Raw genomic sequence first — 9,439 nt, 5'->3', positions numbered from 1 at the left:
TATTTATTTATTTATTTATTTATTTATTTTTAGAGACTACACTACACTAACTTTCTGAAAAAATTTAGGGAAGTCAAAGGGATGTTCTGCCCATCTCATTAGGAAAGTACAATCCCAATAAAATTTCTCTTTTTAAGTTTAACATGAATTTAAAATATATTTCTGTTTTGATTAATTGTATACTAATAACAATTCTAAAGCTATATAGTGAGTGTGAGAGCAAGTGGGGGCAGTATATTAATAATGAATGAGTCTAGGAAAGGGGTATACAAAAAGTCACTATATATTTTTTAAATTTTTTACAGATTTTAATTTTTAATAAAGTTAAAATATAAGTGAATAGTTTTATTTTGAATGTGAATATTGATTACATGCTTAAAAGTTACAATTAAAACTATAAAGAAAAATTTTAGATATAAAAAATATGCAAGGATGCATATTGTTTTCCAAAATTCTTTTGGATATTGTAACAAGAGCAAGGTTTAAAAACAACAGTCTTAAAGAACATTTAGGAAACCATTATGTGACTCTTTTGCTTTCACCCCATTGGCCAGAACTTGCCACATGGTCATTTGCATCCTATTTCACAGGTGAGTTTCAAAAAATCAGTCTCTAAGATGGAGATAAGAGAATTTTGGGAAGCACTCTTGGATTCAACCCCTGTAGAGGATAAATAAAGCAAGATTTGGCAGAGGGAGAAGTAGGGAGATAATGCTGTCACAACAAAGACCTTAGCTGATCCCACAGGCAGCTCTGGAGCTAGGATGGCCCTGTAGCATTGTCCCAAACTGGAACAAAAGGGCTAGAATTTTATACTTCCACATTAGCAGGCTGCCTCAGGGAAGGAGATAGAACTTTGAGTGAGGCAGCTCTTCAGATGAAGCAGTCACTGGAAGAAGGAGAGACTAGGCTTTGAGTGTCCAATAAGTGCCCATTTTACAGACAAGAAAGTTGAGGTACACAGAGATTATATAGTTTTCCCAAGGTCATACAGCTGGTAAATGGTTGTACCAGTTATCTATTGCCACATAAATGCTGCATAACAAACATCCATAAAAACTTTAATAACAGGCTAATAATAGCTATTTACTTTTGTGCATGAGTCTATAGGTCAGCTAGGAGGTTCTGCTGATTTGGGCCAGGCTAGGCTGACTTCAGCTGGGCTCACTCATGCATTTATGTCCATGGGTCAGCTTTAGTCTGCCTAACCTAGAATGGCCTCAGCTGGGATGACTTGGCTGTCCTCCACATGGTCTCTCATCCTCCAGAAAGCTGCCCTGGGCTTGTCATGATGATGGAAAGATTCTGAGAGAGGATGAAACACCCAGAGCCTTTGGAGCCAAAAATTGGAACCAATACAGCATCATTTGTTCCACTCTATTGGCCAAAGCAATACCAGGCCAAGTCCAGAGCGAGTGTGGGAAGAAGGCATAGAGCCACAGAGGCATGGAAACCCAGGACCGATATACTACAGAGATGGAGCCACGAAGCAGACTCTTAAAAGCCAGATTCTCAACCATTATTCCACAGCCATCCCTCAGCTAATCTTTTATTAGTAGCTCTTTCAAGTTCCCTCAATTTATGTGCCCAGCACCTTGATGGGCACTGTGAAGGGACAAGGCCCTCCTTTCAAAGAGCTTACAACATAGCTAAGGAGACAAGATACTCAACATGGCAAGTTTGGTAACAACGAAATCAAGACAAATGGTAGCAACAGGAATCAAAGGTAGGAAAGGATACTGTGGACTGGAGAGTTGGGAGGGCCAGCGGGGATTGATCTGGGTCTTGTCAAGTGTGCAGAATTGAGTCAGATGGTAAAGAGGGACAAATAACTCCACTTCTTCTTCCCTCCCCAGGGAACTGACAGAAGGGGAAGGGAAAGAGAGATGGAATGGGGGACCCAGGAGGAAAGCAGTTTTCTAAATCCCCTCTCAGTTGGCTACTCAGCCCCTTAGGATTTCCTTCTACCTGACTTGGACATGCATTGAGTGCCCAACATGCCACAGACAATCATAATCAACTCTTATATGTGTTTACTACCTCCCTTTTGAACATGGTGGGTTCTCAGAAAAATCTGTGGATTTGCTGAGCAGAAAAGTAGACAGCACTCTCAAGGGGAGGACAAGAGTAGATGGCTCTACAAAGGAAAGGAAATACAGCTACCGAGGGGAGGGATCAGGAAGAGGGCTTGGAAGGAGACAGAAGAGAGTAGGCGAGGTCTGAACAGATGTTATGAGGAGTGATGTTTTGAGGACAGGGAATGACGTGTGAAGACACCTTTTTAGGCAATGTTGCTACGTGGTAAGCTGCAGGACCCTATGCTCCAGGTCAACAGCCTTTAGCAAAGACCAATGCCATTTCTCAAGGCTTTGGAAGTTATATTTCTGTTTCTTTGAATGCTGAGATGACCCTTAGGATAGAAACAAGGAAGTCAGTTTTCTTTGGTTTTCTTGCCATACGGCAGGCTTACTCATAGCAAGCAAATTTTTTTCCCTATAAGATGGTTTGGAATAAGACAATTTGAGTTTAAATCCTGACTTTTCTTCTTGCTAACTTCGTCATTTTGAATGTGGAATGTAACCTTTCTGAGCCTGTTTCTTATAGGAGGATAATGTCTAACTCATAGGGTTTTGTGAGGATTAAATGAAATGAAATGTGTCAAGTGCTTAATTATGCCTGCACATAGTAATTGCTTTATTAAAGAGGTAGCTGGTATTATTATCATGATCCTAAAATTTAGTATTATTATCCTCATTTTACATATAAGGATGAAGACTTAGAGAAATCAAGTCCACCTTCCCCCAAAACCCTTGTGAAGGGCTTGCCCTTGAACAAAGACACTGACATGGAACAAAGAACAGTGGGAATGCATAAGGCCATGACTGAAGGATGAGAAGGTTTAATGCAAAATTAGGGTGGAGACCAACAACAAAAGAGGAGAGAGGTCAGAGGAAGACAGCAGGACTAAAAGCTCACAGAGGCCTCCTGTTTGGAGGCCAGTGGTTGGAACAAATGCCCACACAAAAGTCCTATTGGATGTAGGGATTGGATCCCAGCTGTTTCACATGCTGGCTTTGTGGGTTTTTAAAATTATTTTATTTATTGATTTTAAAGAGAGAGAGAGAGAGAAACATCAATTTTTGTTTCCACTTATTGATGCATTCATTAATTGATTCTTATATGTGCCCTGACCGGGAGTTGAATCCAAAACCTTGGCATATCAGGACGATACTCTAACCAACTGAACTACCTGGCCAGGGCCCAGCGGTCACTTTGTGATCTTAACCAAGTTACCTTACCTCGGAGATTCAGTCTTGCATCTATCAAAAGGGGTAATACCAGGAGTACCTGCTTCATTGGGTTGATTAGTGCAAACTGAGCATCCAGCACAGTGTCTGGCACACAGGATGGGTCCTGAGACCCAGGTGCCCATATGAACCCAAACTGAGAACCTGGGTCTCTGAAGGATCAGGTTCTGGATCCTGCTAAAATGACCCAAATTGCAGTTCAATTATCCAAAGAGGGGTTCATGATACAGAGAAGGATATTCTCCAGAGCATGAGGACATTACTTTAAGCTTGAGCTGGAGGTATTTGGATAAGACACGCAAATGAACTTCCTGAAAATCAGGGTTGTCAAATTATATTAGAAATAATAGTTTAGGATTGTTGTGTCAGCATCTACTCTAAGAGTAAAATATCTGCCCATCTTCCTGGGCTGGGCACGATGTGTCATAATGAGGTGGGCTGAGACAGTCAGCCACGAAATGCATGTGCCACAGCAAGGGCTGTTTGTGTCCCTGGAGCTCATAGCAGTTGACTATTGTAAGGAGTGGGACTGTTCTAACTTTGAAAACTGACCCAGAGCCTTCATCTTCTTCATTACATGTACTTTTGCTCACCCCGGGCTGTGGAGGTAGAGACCCAATGTCAGCAAAGACCTGAGAGAGGAAATCAAATGATTGCTTGGAGCTAAGGGGGCCTGAAGGAAGGGACCACACTGTCACTGATCAGAGTCTCCTGAAGAAAGACACACTCTAAGAGCAGCATTGCTGGAGGTTGTCAGGTAGAGGCAGGGGTCATCTGCCAAGGACATCAACCAGCATTTCTGCATGGGGAGGAATGTTGGACTGCAAGGCCATATGGATCCTATTCAATTGGGAAAGGCCAGGACTGGGGGCCTGTCGACTTGTGGTTCCAGAAACCAAGTGAAATTTCATTGCATTTCCAGGGGTTGCCACTGGGGGAGACTATAGCTCCCAGGTGCAATGGGCAAAGGTAGACTGCCATGAAACAAACCATCTCTAGAGATCATTCGCTTTTATTATGTGCTTGTCATTCTTGAAGGCCTGAGCTGCATAGGAGGAGAGAGAAGTGGGCAATGTTCTCACAGGTGGGGGACTCAGTGCCATCGCCTCAGCTTCACCTGCTAAGGAACCTGCCAGGCCCTATTGGCCTGGCTAAGATGTCACAGCCTCCCTGGGGACTGATCATGTCAAGAGCAGGAAGGGGCTTGGTCAGAGCACAGACCTGGACATTCAGGCACCTGACTCCAAGCTCGGCCCCAAGAAATTCCAAGAAGGTAAATCTGCCTTTGGAGCCCTCACCTCCTGTTTTATTCACTCCCGCCCCCAGCACCAGCTTCCACCAGAGTCAAAGGCCCTGTGACCTCACAGTGCCCCAATCTTGGCTTAAGGCAAGAAAAGTACCTGATAAACTAACCTCTTTACATTAAGGCAGAGGGACTCGCCTCCCCCCGCCACCAAGGCAGGCGTTGCTAAACCATCTTAGCATTCTTTCTTCTGAGCTCCCCCTCCAGTAATCCACAGAATCTTTCTTAACATAATATTCTAGAGAAACCACTACTAATCCATCAGAATTGGCATGCGAGCAAGGTAAAACTTACGTAGTGTGTTTGTTCTATAGGGTCAGAAACCTTTAGAAGGGGCACCAAAGAAATGTTCAAGCTACAGTAATGAACCAGGAATGTGGAACTGAAGTTACAGAAGAATGTCAGGTATTTTAAAAGCAAAGGTAGGAATAGAGAGATGACAGAGTAAGTCTACCTAAATGTCGATTCTATCTGATTCTATCAAGTCAATGCAGCTCCACTCCACAAACACTGACCCTGAGCCTTAAACTTCCTCATGTCATATACTTTTGGTCACCCTCAGGCTGAGGTGCCCAGCACCCACTAGTAGCTGGTCCCTGCCCTCAAGGAGCTTGGAGTGTAGTAAGGAACATGGACATCTATGCAACAGTACTGGGCAGAGTAGGAGCGGTGCCTTTTAAAGAAACACAGTGGCCAAGGCAGTGGAAAACAGGACGAAAAGCAATCGCTCTGGTTGGGGGATCCTCAGGAAAAGATTCCTGAAGTGAAGCAGTCCATGGGCAGGACTTGAAGGAGGAGAGTGTGGAAATGGGAAGACAAGGGGCTGAGAGTATGATGCCAGCTGAGGGAAAGTGATTGATCACAGGCTTGGAATCAGGGAAGCCGGACAGATTCAGAGAGTAGGGACATGTCCAGGGTGGAGTAGGGGAGTGGCAGGTGAAAGGCAGGAAGCATACTGGGGTCACATTGTGGGGGTCCTGAATGCTAGGAAAAGGGTATGTCCTTCTAAGTCACCACTCAGAGATCAGGTGCTGGAGGATGGGATGTCCCCAGGGACCCATCAGGCCGACTCTCAGGAGGCCTTAGAGCAGTGGTTCTCAACCTTCTGGCCCTTTAAATACAGTTCCTCATGTTGTGACCCAACCATAACATTATTTTCGTTGCTACTTCATAACTGTAATGTTGCTACTGTTATGAATCGTAATGCAAATATCTGATATGCAGGATGATCTTAGGCGACCCCTGTGAAAGGGTCGTTCGACCGCCAAGGGGGTTTCGACCCACAGATTGAGAACTGCTGCCTTAGACAAAGCCTGCTCTTTCCCCCTTTCTTTTTGACCATGTTCCTCTATATCTCTGTGTCTTTGCTCATGCTGTTCCCTCCTCCAGAAATTCCCTTCCTTTCTACTTTGCCCAGCAAATTCCTACTCATCTTTAAAGTCCCAGCACAAAGTTCACCTCTTCTATGAAACCTTCCTGACTCCCTTATGTAGTTACTAGTCCCTCCCAAAGTGCTCCCACAGCTCTTGGTGCATTCTTTATATGTATGACTTGCATGTCAATGTTCTGTTCACCATTCGTCTGTCTGTCTCCCCATATTAGTCTGTAATCTCTTGGAGGTCAGGAACTGTCTCTTATTCTAGGAATAGGACTATCCCTCATACCTTGCACACTGCCAATAAGTGTGGAAGGAAGGGATGGAGGGAAGAATTAAAAAGGAAAGGAAAAGGGCATCAGTGCTGGTCTAAGTCACTGGCAGCTGTGCCCAGTGGCCCAGCCTCCTGGTTTTATCTGCCTCACATGACCTGGTGCCTCCCAGATTGAGCCCTCGGCTTCCCCTCTCCCCCACTCTGGGCCAAGGAGGACACCCTTCCGATCAGCTGCCTCCTTTAGCACCTGCCCAGATGCTCATTAACCCAGATGCCTCCGCTCTGCCCTGAGAGGTGGGGACTGGGCAGAGCTCAGGGCTCCAGTGAGTCTCCTTGACCTTCCTGCCTGTGAAGAAGAGGAAAAGAAATTTGGGCCCCCCTATGCCAGCCCCAGAGAGTTACCCTCCTGCTGTATCAGGTGGAAGTTTCTGACCCTCAGTGCTCTGATCTTGGACAGACACCTCATCATCTGTGGGGTTGAGCTGGGGGCCCAACGAGGGGTATGTGCACTGGGAGAGAAACTGAGGCATGGAGAAGGGATACAACTCAAGCTAAAGAAGTGAGGAAAGACTGGGGCCAGCCAGAAAGAAAGACAAGTACCCAGGTCCCCTCTCTTAGCCAAAGGCCAGGTTGCTCCCCAGTACCACTTAGTAGGGGCCAATCCTCCAACCTCCCAATTCTTCAGGCTTCATTCATGTGTCTTCTCTCCACAACACAGAAGGGCAAGGGAAAATGGAGGTTGTGAGAACAACAACCTGACAAGAAGGCCAGAATAGACCAATTAGAACACAGGATCCCACCTCCCAGCCCACGTAGTAACCTGCCACACCTCCAGCTTTAAGACTCCAGCTTTCCTGGGAACCTCTCCTTCCAGAGAGGCTGAAGACAGGCCCTGGGGCAGGCAGTAGGTGGAGACTGGGTTCCAGTCTTGCAGGAAGTGAAAGGGTTAGTTTTCCCCATGTCCATCGGGCCAGTCTAACTATTTCACCCCAAAGTGCTGTGAGCCCAGGCTTGTCTCTGGTGTTCTCTTAATTTTCAATTTCCCTCTTACTCCTCCTCCCACCTCCTTCTGGGAGGCCCTGGAAGGAGAAGCTAAGGACCCTTGGCACCAGCTATCCCTGGGGTGTCATTTAATGCTGTCAGTAATCACCATCTCCGGGTTTATTATTAGCTCTCTTTCCCTCATGACTACTCTTGTCATCCCTGGATCAATTGATATCTCTGTGTATGAACAACGCTCTGTGGTTGAGCGTCGACCTATGAATCAGGAGGTCGACACAGTCCAATTCCCAGTCGGGGCGTAAGGGCACATGCCTCGGTTGTGGGCTCTATCCCCAGTGTGGGGCATGCAGGAGGCAGCTGATCAATGATTCTCTCTCATCATTGATGTTTCTATCTCTCTCTATCTCTCACTTCCTCTCTGAAATCAATAAAAATATATATTTTTTAAAAACAGGGTAGTGATAATAGACACACACACACACACACACACACACACACACACACACACACACACTGTGAATGGGAAGAGAAAAGGGCTTCTCTCCACTGCAATTCCTGCTCTAAAACCCTCCAACCCACTGGGAGGCAGGAAGCAGGAAGTAGCATGCAGGGGGTAGAGGCACAAAGAACTCTTCTGAACCAACAGAGCAATCACATAACAGCAAGCTCAGAAAAAGAAAGTATCGAAGGGCAAATATGAGGAAGGCAGACAAAACTAGAAACCAACGAATGGGTGTGGGGATGGCAAGAGGGAAGGGGGTTGCCCTGACCAGTTTGGCTCAGTGGCTAGAGCGTCGGCCTGCGGACTGAAGGGTCCCAGGTTCGATTCCGGTCAAGGGCATGTACCTTGGTTGCGGGCACATCCCCAGTGGGGGATGTGCAGGAGGCAGCTGATCGATGTTTCTCTCTCATTGATGTTTCTGACTCTCTATCCCTCTCCCTTCCTCTCTGTAAAAAAAGAAATCAAAAAAAAATTTTTTTTAAAAAGAAAATTTTTTTTTTTTAAAAGAGGGAAGGGGCTTAGGGGCTGGGTGGAGGGAGGCAAAGTGTGTGTGGGGGGGTGGAGGGTGGAATGGGACATCTGTAATAGTGTCAACAATAAAAATAAAGTTTTAAAAATTGATAGTTGTTGAATGTGGGGCTCATTATACTATTATTTACACTTTTTTGTATGTTTAATTTTTGTATCACAACTTTAAATTATGTATGTTGCTTAAATAAAGCCGTTTGACACTTTAAAAAAAATACAAAGAATGATAAAGATTTCTCTCCCAAACAAAATAGAGTCCTCAGAGTGAGGACGAGAACACTGCAGATCATTTAGGTGTTTAATTTGCCAGACAGGAGAGCAGAGTGGAGAAAGATCTAGTGACCTGACATTATGCTTGTGAATGTGTTTTGTAAATTTCAGGGTGCTCTACAAATGCAAGAAGTCGTATCAGTCCCTGCATAGCCGGGCTGCAGAAGAAAGACCCAGGATGGGGGAGGGGGGCCAGGTGGGGTCACTCAGACCTGCCCCTGCCCCATTACAGGGTCTTTGGCTTCATGACTGTAAGATTATAATGATCACACCTCCACGGACACTTCTGATTCCCAGTATCCACCCTTCTGTCAGACAACCGTCATGATTTATGGATGTGACAGTGCGGTCCTTCCATGGCATGTCCAGCAAGTGCCCTTCCGTGAGCAGGTCTGTTTGAGCAGCTGCTGTAGGTGTGAAACCTGGAGGGTGCCTGTTTGCCATGAAGCATGAAGGTACCCCCATCGGCGGCTCCTGTCCTCCCTCCCCAGCCTCGGGTGATGGGAGAAATGTTGGGTCAGGGACCTGGCCCCAGGTGCGGTCCTTGGAGCAAAGGCAAAGTCCAGCCTTCCACAGATGGCCAGGGCAGTGAGAGATAAGGGTCATACTTTGGACTCCACGCCAAAGAGCCCCATGAGGGCCCCAGCATCCCTGAGCCCCTACATCCCTTCTGCTGGCTGCCCCGCTCCCCTGCCTGGTTGAAAAAGGAAGACGAGGCGGCGGGGGCGGGGGGTAGGGGGGAGGAAGGGATAGCCGGTCACTCACTGCACCCAGAAAGCGAGGTGGCCGCCTCCTCAGCGCGCTCAGCCCCGCACTTAAGCCTCAGCACTCGGGAGCCTCCGGGGTCCGGCCGAGAGGGGAGCGAGCGACGGTGGCG

Source organism: Myotis brandtii, unplaced genomic scaffold, assembly GCF_000412655.1.
Source record: "Myotis brandtii unplaced genomic scaffold, ASM41265v1 scaffold417, whole genome shotgun sequence".
Taxonomy (NCBI): domain Eukaryota; kingdom Metazoa; phylum Chordata; class Mammalia; order Chiroptera; family Vespertilionidae; genus Myotis; species Myotis brandtii.
The sequence above is the reverse complement of the archived record's forward strand: the minus strand, read 5'-3'. Positions refer to the sequence as shown.